The sequence below is a fragment of the Pelodiscus sinensis genome, chromosome 27, assembly GCF_049634645.1.
Source record: "Pelodiscus sinensis isolate JC-2024 chromosome 27, ASM4963464v1, whole genome shotgun sequence".
NCBI lineage: Eukaryota > Metazoa > Chordata > Testudines > Trionychidae > Pelodiscus > Pelodiscus sinensis.
In genome coordinates this window covers 17,774,478-17,785,521 of record NC_134737.1, presented here as the reverse complement: position 1 = coordinate 17,785,521, position 11,044 = coordinate 17,774,478, and positions in this window count along the sequence as shown.

Here is an 11,044-nt window from a genome sequence, read left to right as displayed (position 1 = left end):
GACCAGGGCACACCATGGAATGGAAATTTCCATCCTAATCCCCCCGCTTGTACCTCGAAGCACAAGGATCAAGAGCCCTTATCTTTGTTTTCTGAGCTCCAAGAGCTGCAGATGCTATTTGTACTCATGAGTGTCAAATCTTTTTTTGGGAAGGTCTTTGTCTTAATCCAGCCAGCTTGTCTCATGTGCAGAAGAGATGAAAATAAGCTGTCTCGGGAGAGTGAGCCGAGCAGACCGAGGGAGAAGAGCAAGGGAAATTCAACTGAAATAGCTTCACAGGTCATTTAAAAATATCCCCGCGAGTCAGTTCAAAAAAACCGCAAGATGTGGCCATCCGCGGATGAGAAGCGGTGGGCACGGTATTGTTTGTGGAACTGGCTTTAGCACAGTGGGCTAATTGCCAAGGTCAGCGGGAAGTAGTGTGGGGGAGAAGCGGGGAGGATGCCGAAGGCAACAGTCCTGCATGGGCAGAGGCTGGTGGGAGAAGGTGACCTGGCTAGTGGCGGGTGAATTGCAGAAGGGTTGGATGAAATCCCAGGGCCAAATTCTTCAGATGGTGGCACCCACACAGCTGGAGTCCACTGTAATCGGGTGTAGCTTCTGGCTCCCAGAAAACGTGGATGCTCATTCACAGTTAACACAACTCTCTGAGCCCACTGGGCCCTGCATGGTGTGATGTAGTGGGCAGGCCATACCCTCTGGGCAATAACACCCCTGTTCTACTGGCTGGCGGAGTCTCATCTTGCTGCAGACGGGGGGCAGGATCGGGAGGTACCCGAGATGCTGCCACACATAGTAAGTGGAGGGCAGTGCCGTGTCTTGAAGAACTGTTCCTGCTCCTGACGTTGGCTTTGCAGTAGCAGCAACAGAACAGGAGTCCTGGCAAGATTTCTGCTACTTCCTGCTGCAGAGTGGGGTGGAAATGCCCCTGGAGCATTTCCCGTCCGGTGTTGGTACGTACCAGGTCCTGGAAAGGCAGAGGCAGCAGCAAGCATGGAAATAAGGAAGAGTGAAGCGAATCTATCACTGCCCCTAAAAAGGCTCATTCTAGGCGCAGACCTTGTCTGCGGGCCAGATCCTGAACACATTCAGCTCCTCTTGACCCCTTGAGATTTTCAGAAAGCCAGCACAACTCCCCCCCTCCCCCAGATCATCAGCAGGGTGTGAATCTAAGAACTGCCCTGCCAAATCACAGCTGCCTGCTTCCTGAGCTAAAGGAGTAACTCCCTCAGCAGGTAGCAGTAGGAGGCTGCTTTCCTCCACATGGACTAGAGAAGGGGATGCAACATGCAATTTAAGTTACGTCGTCTGCAGCAACATTTGGTCCAATGCCCCTCCCCCTATGAATGGAGAGAGAGAGAGCCGAGTGGGGGTTGGGGACCTAAGCACCTTGGGAGCTTGCATCGAAGCCGTGAGACGGAAGGAGGTGACTGTCTGCACTGACAATACAGCGATGGGAGAGACCTCTCTGCAGTCTGCAGGGAGGATGATGCCACAGGCCCATGTAGCAGGCGGAGGTTAGCAACAGAACCTGAGTGCTGAGCCCACAGTGAAACAAAACTTCACCCTGGGAAGGGGGCTGCCTTGGCTCAGGCCGGCCAAAGGGGTTCTGGTGCGCTAGGCAAGCAATGACTCTGCCACCCCTCCCCCCACATTCAATATAGAGAAGAATGAGACGTCTGGAATGAAATGTTGCCATCATTTACTCGGCATTCAAAGTGAACAGCGTACAAATAAAATGCTCATCAGCATTGATCTCTTCTACTTCTCACTAGTGCCGGCACAATTCGTGTGTGGAGGGCAAACCGCCCCGGAGCGACACTTTGAAGTGTTCACCCTTTTGAGCTGTACACGCTGCGTCTGGTCAGCACTACAAACAGCTGCATTTCGAGCCGCAATTGTCTTCCTTGGGGTCCCGGGTGCCACACAGGAGAACAGCCGACTGGCGAGCAACACTGACCCAACACTGTGACTAGCCAGCACTTGGCTACTGAGACGGACTGGATGGCCAGACCCTGCCCAGGCAGCACACAGGCGGTGCTCTGGAAGCTGCGCCCAGATCCATTTTACCTGTATTTACATACACAGCCGTGTGCCACAATGGGCTGTGACTCACAGAGCTCAGCGCCTGACGCGGCCGCGCCGCCTGACAACACAGCGTTCCATACTGGCCTTTGGAAGCGAGATCATATTTTTAAACAGAGAAAAAATTCACTTCTGTCTAATTTATCTCCCCGGATAGCTTGGCACCTTAGGCAACTGCCTAGCTGGCCTGCATGGGCTGAACTGCCTGGAGTTCCTCCTTCACGTCTAGGGGTGCCCTGGAGGACGTGGGCTGGCCCCCGGTGTTCGTGTTTCGGTGCAATGCCCCATCCTGCTTGGAAAGCCTGTGGCCCTGTTTTCCCCAGCGGTTTTCCCACAGGCGGCTCTTTGCTCCTCTTGGCCGCGTCCATGGGCTGAGTGGGGCTTGCTGTCCTCCGGTGGCTGGCCCACAAAGGCAGGCTATGTGTCTGACTTATGCTTCTGGCAAACAGACCTAGGCAGGGGCGGCCCTAGACTAGCAACTGGCGCCCGAGGTGAACCAGGCAATCGGCGCCCCCACCTCCAAACCCCCAAATGATATTGCGCCACCACTCGGCACCCCATTTAACGTGGCGCCCAAGGACGGCCTTTATGGACGGGCCGCCCCTGGACCTAGGACTTTAGCCCAGGGGACTGTACCTTCTTCTTTCTCCCTGCAACGGGCCTGGCCTCAGATCCCACCGCTGGCCCCAGACAGGACTTAGGCCAAAGCTCTGGGCTGTCTCTTCTCTTTGCAGCCACACCGGGATGACTGAGAAGGAAGAGTCTTTGACCCACCAAAGGGGCGGCAGGGCCTGAATTTGGCCTCCTCTCACTACACGTACGGCTGGGAGAGGACAGAGGACATTTCATCTGGCCACATTGGAGGACCAGGGCAGGAGAGAGACGGGTGTGTCTACACTGCACCTCTCTGTTGACAGAGGGATGCAAATCAAGCACATTGAAACTGCTAACGAAGCAGGGATTTAAATATCCCGTGCCTCATTAGCATAAACATGCCACTACTTTTTTTCGAAATGGAGGTTTTTTTTAAAAAAAGGCAGTCTAGACGCGGCTCTGTCAAAAATACAGTCTTTTTCAACAGATCCCGTAAACCTCATTTTTTGAGGAATACAGGATCTGTCGAAAAAGGCTTCATTTTCGAAGATCTGCATCTAGCCTGAAAAAAACTCAGTTTTGAAAAAAGCGGTGGCCATGTTTATGCTAATGAGGCACGGGATATTTAAATCCCTGCTTCATTAGCAATTTCAGTGTGCTTGATTTGCATCCCTCTGTCGACAGGGAGGTGCAGTCTAGGTGTAGCCCCGGAGTTCTAACAGCAGGGTGGAGCACTACTTCTCCTCCCATGTCTCCCAGAGTCTAGCCAGAGGCCGCAGCCTGCAGTCCTGGAGGCCATGGATTCCGCACAGCCCGTCCTCTCCAGGAGGTTCAGCTCCTTTGTAGGAAAGGGTCTCCCTGAACAATGGCAGAGCCTTGGAGAGCTGGCAGCTCTCTTGTGGAAATCCGAGGCCTTAGGCTCCCCGGCGTCCTTGCTTTGGCGCGCCACCTCTTTGCGCGCCGGGGCGGCATGGTGTTTGCTTTAAGAAAGATGCGTGGGATTTGTAGATGCCTGCAGTGGCTTTGGAGCCCTGGCGGGCTGGCCGCTGTGCAGGGTCCTGTTACAGGCCTGCGGAGTTTATTGATTGCCGGCAAGCTGCACTCCAATCACACATTCTGATTTCACTTCTTAAAATGACAGATTACGCTGGCAACCCCTGGCATCTCTTGATTCCTATTTTTTTTCCTTCTGCAAAGTGAACACTTGCCCGGATTACTCATCTTCATCGTTCCAACACATTACTAGGCATTAGACAGACCCGAAACCTTCTGGCGGCGACGAAGAGGCTTGTTTTGGGTCTCATTTATGCTCCCGCCTGGGGGTATCGCAAATGACTTCTTTGAAAGCCCCCTGGTAGGGGACTGTAATGGCGCGGCAATTACCTCTCACAAGCGCCCCCTCTGGCCGTGTGCATGTGGCTGCACACTCTCTGGTTGAAGCCTCTTCGGCAATTCACCCTCCAGCCAAGTCATATTCCCTGTGTGTGATCAAACACAGTCCCCTTCCGGGGTACACCTTTAACGGGGGCCCATCTTGGTGCCCTCTGTGTAGTGTCTCTGAGTCCCTTCCCTCAGCCTGTTCCCCACTCTGGAAAAGAGTGGTGCCCCTACGGCTTCCCCCCATGACGGCAGCATCCTCACCCATATGGTGAGGAAGCCATATCAGGGCTTTGTCTCAGAGTCCCAGAACAGTTCTGCAGACTCCAATAGCTCTCCACACGGCAACCTCCATAGTGCTGCCACTCCCTCCCTCTCTCTCTGCCAGCCAGTCTCCTGGGCTGCATACCTCGAGATCTCCAGAGGAACTGACCTGACTCTGGTCCTGAAGGTCCTTTTATAGGGTCTTCCTGGCCCCTGATTGGCTGCTTTCTCCACTGCCACTCTAGCCTGTTTGGAGGACTTCTCTATGGCTTCTCCTCTAGAGTGGGCTGTGGCAAAGCCACAAATCTGCAGCAGGGGGCTTCTGGGCCTGATCCACCCCATCACAAGGATGGTGATGCTAAAGGAGCTGAGGAAAAGAAGGTGGGAAATGGAGCTTCAGTCATGAGGCACAGAACCGGTGTGGCATTTCAAATAAAGATACTTGATCAAGTAAGATATGGGCTTATGGAACAAATAACTCTAGGTGCTTGCTCTTGGGGTGCACATACACCCTCCATTACTCTAAAGCCTAAGTACACCCCAAAACCTAGTGCTCCAAACACTCTGTGCTACTATCCCCTTTGTACAGAGTGGGGACCCAGACAAGGGAGACCAGGATGTGCTCATGGACACATGGGAAGCCTGGGGAAGAGGAGGGAATGGGGCTCATGCTCTAACCACTGGGCAATCCTGCCTCCATACTGGAGAGGAAGGATGTGTGTATGCATAAGGGGCTAGTCGAGGACTTGGCCAGTGTGTGTCCTACTGTCTGTTCTGTCACAGGATCCTAGTACACACCGTGGGTAAGCCACTAAATCTCGTTGTACCTTAGCACTCCACTTCTCACCTTGTCGGTATGGCCCAGAATTTCCAAAGGGCCCAGCACACAGTGGCTACGTCTACACTGGCATGAATTTCCGGAAATGCTTTTAACGGAAAAGTTTTCCATTAAAAGCATTTTCAGAAAAGTGCGTCTAGATTGGCAGGTTGCTTTTGCGCAAAAGCACTTTTTGCGGAAAAGCGTCCGTGCCAATCTAGACGCGTTTTTGCACAGAAAAAGCCCCCATCGCCATTTTCGCGATCGGGGCTTTTTTGCACAAAACAAATCTGAGCTGTCTACACTGGCCCTCTTGTGCAAAAGTTTTGTGCAAAAGGGACTTTTGCCCGAACGGGAGCAGCATAGTATTTCCACAAGAAGCACTGATTTCAGACAGTAGGAAGTCAGTGCTTTTGCGGAAATTCAAGCGGCCAGTGTAGGCAGCTGGCAAGTTTTTCTGGAAAAGTGGCTGATTTTCCGGAAAAACTGGGCAGTCTAGACACAGCCAATGTCTTTGGAAGCACAGCTGTCACATAGGGAAGCCCCAAGTCCTGCACCCTTTGGAAAATCCTCCTTGGCCCAGCAGGGCTGGTTCTGAACCGGGTCCCAAACCACAAGGTTTGTGTTCTTAAGTTGTGTCCTCCCCCCCCCACCCCCCACACACAGAGAAGGCTCTGAACAGCTTCCAGGTAAAAATCAATAGCAATTTTAAAATAGCAATAGTGAAGACAAGAGGATGTTGTGAAGAAGACAGCGATCAATCAGGCGCCATGTCCACAGGGGTGGCAGGACAGACATAATCAGCATTGTTTGCAACAGGGGAGATTTAGGTTAGAGATTAGGAAAAACTTTCCAACTCCCAGGGTAGTTAAGAACTGAACAGGTTACATAGGGGCTGTGTCTAGACTGGCAAGTTTTTCCACAAAAGCAACTGCTTTTGCGGAAAAACTTGCCAGCTGTCTACACTGGCCGCTTGAATTTCCGCAAGAACACTGACGATCTCATGTATGAAATCAGTGCTTCTTGTGGAAATACTGTGCTGCTCCTGTTCGGGCAAAAGTCCTTTTGCACAAAAGCTTTTGCGCAAAAGGGCCAGTGCAGACAGCTCAGATTTGTTTTGCGCAAAAAAGCCCGATCGCAAAAATGGCCATTGGGGCTTTTTTTGCGCAAAACTACGTCTAGATTGGCACGGACGCTTTTCCACAAAAAGTGCTTTTGCAGAAAAGCGTCCTGCCAATCTAGACACTCTGTTCTGCAAATGCTTTTAACAGAAAACTTTTCTGTTAAAAGCATTTGCGGAAAATCATGCCAATCTAGACATAGCCAGGGAGTGTAGCAGGATGGTGACCCCACTCCAGGCATAAAAGGGGTTAAAACAGCCCTGGAAGAAGGCTGTATCTAGGGGCCAATCATGAGAGGGCATGTGGTAGCCAATCAGAGCCCAGGAAGGTGTTATAAAAGAGATGGCTGGCCAAGCTGAGCACACTCTCACTCCAGCGCTGGAGGGAGAAGGACCTAGCTGCCTGCTAGCCGAGGTACCATGGCCAGAGCAGGGCTGGGGAAAGGCAGGATGAGCAGGGCAGCTCCCACCTGTGTAGTCCCAGGCTAACTTCCAGTAACAGAGGCCTGAGGAGACTAGGACTGCTGGGAGGAAGCCCAGGCAGGCAAAGGCAGCAGGTCCACATCTCTTGCCTATGAGTGCTCATGTCAGGTGGCAGTTTGCCCCGGAGGCAGGGGCTAGGTGATGACTGGCTTTGGGTCACGGAGGCAAGGGGGGGTGTAGGAAGTTGGGGATTCCCTGAGGGGGAGGGCCCCAGAGTATAGGGGCACTGCCGCGGGGCAGTACCTGGCGGAAGGGCACCGTGATCCAGGAGGGACGTGAGTCCTAAGGCGGCAGAGCCGTTAACAGAAAACAGGGAAGAGCAGGCGAGATGCCAGCCAGAAGAGGGCGCTCCAGCGGAGCAGAGCAATTCCCGAGTGGCCAGCAGGAGGCGCCATGGTGATGAGCTGCACCCTGTTACAGGGCGGTTGAGGAAACACCAGGGCTGTGTCTACACTCGTGGCTTCTTGCACAAGAAAACGTCCACGCTGCCATGTGCGCACTGTGCTTTTGCGCAAGAAAGCTCTGGTGGCCATTTTAGCCATAGGGCTTTCTTGCGCAAGAGATCCCTGCCGAGCGTCCACACTGCCCTCTTGAGCAAGCGCTCCGGCGCAGGAGGGCTTACACCTGTTAAAAGAGCGTAGCTCTTGCACAAGGAGCCTTCTTACCACGCCGCACTGTACGTTTCCTTGCGTAAGAGCGGGCGGGCAGTGTGGATGCTCTACAGATCTTGCACAAGAAGCTGCAGTGTAGACACAGCCCCGCACTGGAGGTTTGGAAGCACAGGTTAGACAGCGCTGTCGGGGACAGTCGAGCGAGGGGGATGGGCCGGCTGGTCCCTTGAGGTGTCTCTAGTGCTGCGGCTCTAGTGCTATTTCTGTGGCTGGATGCTGCAGTCCTCCCCACTGTCCCCATTGCCAGTGACCATGCAGCAAGCTGCCCCAGTGTCCTTTGCCCCAGTGCTGCCGAAGTGATGTGCCCCTCCCAGCACTGCCTGGTCCCGGGTCCCACGCTGCTCCTCTTTCCAGCCTGGAGTCGCCCGCCTCCTGGGGAAGAGCAGCCTGCAGCTCGCCAGAGGTGGCAGGACGCTGAACACAGAGGCGCTGGATTCCACAGGCAGAGGGGCGGACGGAGGTGGCCTCGGAGGTCCCAGCGTGCTCAGTAGAATCCGGAGTTACCCTTCCCGAGGGAATGAACTAACTGGTGCCAGAGGGAGGAGCCCACAGTGCCCACGTACAGGGCTGCCCTCCGAGGAGTTTCTCCAATCCTCTGGGTACCATCTGGGTGATGAACAAGCCTCAGCCATTCCCCTGGGCACCTCACACTCCCCAACCTCCCACCCTGAATCTGTGCCCCCGCTCCCTCCAGGCCACATCCCGGCGTGCCCAGCAAGGTGGCTTGGCTGAGCGGGAAAACCTCCCTCGCCTCTGCCTGCCGCGCCCCCGCTGAGAGCTGGGCCGCCACTGCCATTCGCTGAGAGAGAGCGCGACTGTCCGGGGAGCGCGGCCCGCTGGCTTTGCGACTCCAGGCCGGAGCAGAAGTGAACCAGCCTTCCTTCAGGTGCCCCACGGGCCCGGACAACAGGGCGAGCCCAGCTGAGACCCAAGCCTCCCTTTCTGTGCTTGTGCTGTTCTGTCCCAGGCAGATTTACCCCGTTTGGTGCGTGCCCATCCGGACACACTGCTCGGTCACCCTGCGCCTCCCTGCCAAGGCGTCAGCATGCAGGAGAGTGCAACATGGCTAAATACAACGCGGAGCATCCATCTGCCCTGTGAGGCAGGGCTGTTTACCCTGCTGTGCAGCTGGGAAACTGAGGCACAAAGCGGCTAAGTAACGTGCTGGAAGAAGAAGGCTTTGCCAGACCAGGGGCCTGAGCCTATGTTGCCCAGGTCAAGGCTAGTGCCTAAACCACTGAACAGTCCTGCCCCTCAGCGCTTTGCAGCTAGGAGCTCAGCACTGGAGCTCCCTCTGCTCACAGGCAAGCCCGAGTACCCAGCCCGGGGGATGTGCAAGCTGGCACACGCCTCTCTTAGCTCTTTCTCCAGCTGGCTCCGAGGGTCAGGGGAGCAAGCGAACAATTATGCTAATGGCTCCCAGACCTTTCCTCATCATTTATTAACCTGCAGCGCTCACCACGGGGTGGAGAACAATTCCCAGGCGATGAGCTGAACGAATAACCTTGATAGCCTCAAACCCCACCGCCCTCACCGGCCCCTTGGCTGCCTTGAGCTCCCTCAGTCCCGACAGGCTGGCGGTCCCAGGGTTACGGACCCAGGCTAGCGGAAGAGACTGGAGGCTGGATGGAACCATGAGGTTCCACGGATTCACATGCAGCTCCTGCCCTCTGCTGGCCACTGGTGTGGAACGGGCTGGCCTGCTGGGCGGGAGGCGAACCAGGCCTCTCGCTGGTGGAAAACAACCCAGCTCACAGATGGGGATGAGGCTATTTTCGTGCTATCGATCCTAGCTGCTCCAGCTGCAGGGAGGCATCTCTTTGCTGCTGGTAGGTGCAGCCGTCTCTTGGGGCCACCCGCAGCTCAGCCAATGCCATTCTGCACAGGGATGTATTGAGTCTTAGGTAGGACAATTAGTGGGATAAGGACCAGGCTTGCCCACGGGGGGGGGGGGGGTGAATGGGGAGATGGCAGGGACTCCTCACATGCAGAGAGCCAGGGGGGTGTGGGGAGTGGTTAGGTCGGGGTGGCCCAAGGGACACATCTGGGTATGGAAATTGCAGGGCGGGCCACGAATGCTCCCGGAATTGGGGGCTGGGGCGCAGGAGGGGATGCGGGCTCTAGCCGGGGGAGCAGGCTCTGCGGTGGGGCCAGAAATGATGAGCTCAGGAGGTGGGAGAGAGTTCTAGATTGGAATCAAAGGGTTTGGAGGGCGGGAGGGGATCAGGGCTGTGGCAGGGGATTGGGGGGCCGGGGGCTCTCCTTCCAGATGGAAAAGTGGAAGTGCAGTGGTACACCCCAGGCTACTAGGAAAGAGACTCTGGAGCAGGGATGTACATGTAATGCTGAGGCCATCTGGCTTTTTGCTCAGCTGGTAGCAGCACATGGCTTTAGCACCTAAGGTCACAGGTTCAATCCTGCCTGCCAACAACCTGGGTCCATCTGTTTTTCATACTGTAACTAGAAGCATTACAGAAAGGCACTGGTATCCCTGTAGCCTGCTCTATGCTCCCATCACACCTTCCTTTGGCTCAGAGGCAACCCTGGTGAGGATCCTGTTGGGGCAGCCTTTGTTGACACTGCCCTATGCCTGGGTCCAGGGTCTAGAGGGGATGCCCCCTGGACATTCAAAGGCTGTCAATAGACTGGAATTGTGGGAACTTTCTCCTTCCCTCCCAATGCTTAATAGCAGCGAAGGGCTGCTCATTAGCAATGTTCTCTCTAATCATTCCCACACATGCAGAATAATTTTATGTGCACCGAGGCATGTGCAGATGTGCACCACCAGGAGAAATACAAAACCCAGCTATGGGTGCTTTGTTAATCCACTGGGCAGCATCTGAACCTCTCCTGATCAGCTGCCCAAGTGCACAGTTTATAGGGAACGCTGCTCCTTAGCGAACCATGTTGCCTGGGATGTCCGCAAGGGCTTGTCTCAGTGAGGTGAATGTGTCTTGACAACCCTAAGCACCAGCAGTGGTTGAAAAGCTCCTCCCTGAGCACTGGCAGCCTGGCTGGCCATAACACTTCCAGGCAGAGGCCAGCTCCTGAGCTGGAGCAAGTCAGCATAACCCAATAGAGGGGCACTCATTTCACCAGCTGGTCCTTGCATTTCCTCCTGTCTCAATCTGATTGCTCTGCTTTCCAACGCCAACCCTTCGCAAGGGCGGGGCTGCCTGCGGCTTAGGAGGAGGGAAACCAGGAGCGACGGCTCTCAACTCTGTCAAAGTTTATTCCGAGACGCAGGACCCTGAGGAGCTTGCTAGTTCCTGTCACGGAGGTGCTGAGGGCACGTGTGTGAAAGTAACGTGTGGTCCCACAAGCTCCACCCCTGCAATGGGCAATCACAGCTCTGCCTGAAGGGGCGTGGGGTCTGAAATGCCCCCTATCCCAGGAGCCGTTTGCAGTGGGTGGGTCATTGGCCCCACAACCCATGCTATGTATCCCTGGGCCCCACCTGGAGAGAAGAGGGAGGCGGGATTTGAGAGCAGCTTTCAGCTCCCTGAAGGGGGGTACAAAGAGGCTGGAAAGAGGCTGTTCTGGGGGGGGGGGGGGGGGCAGGTGGCAGAAGGAGGAGCAGTGGGCTCAAGTTACAGTGGGGGAGGTCTAGTTTGGATATGAGAAGCGATTTCC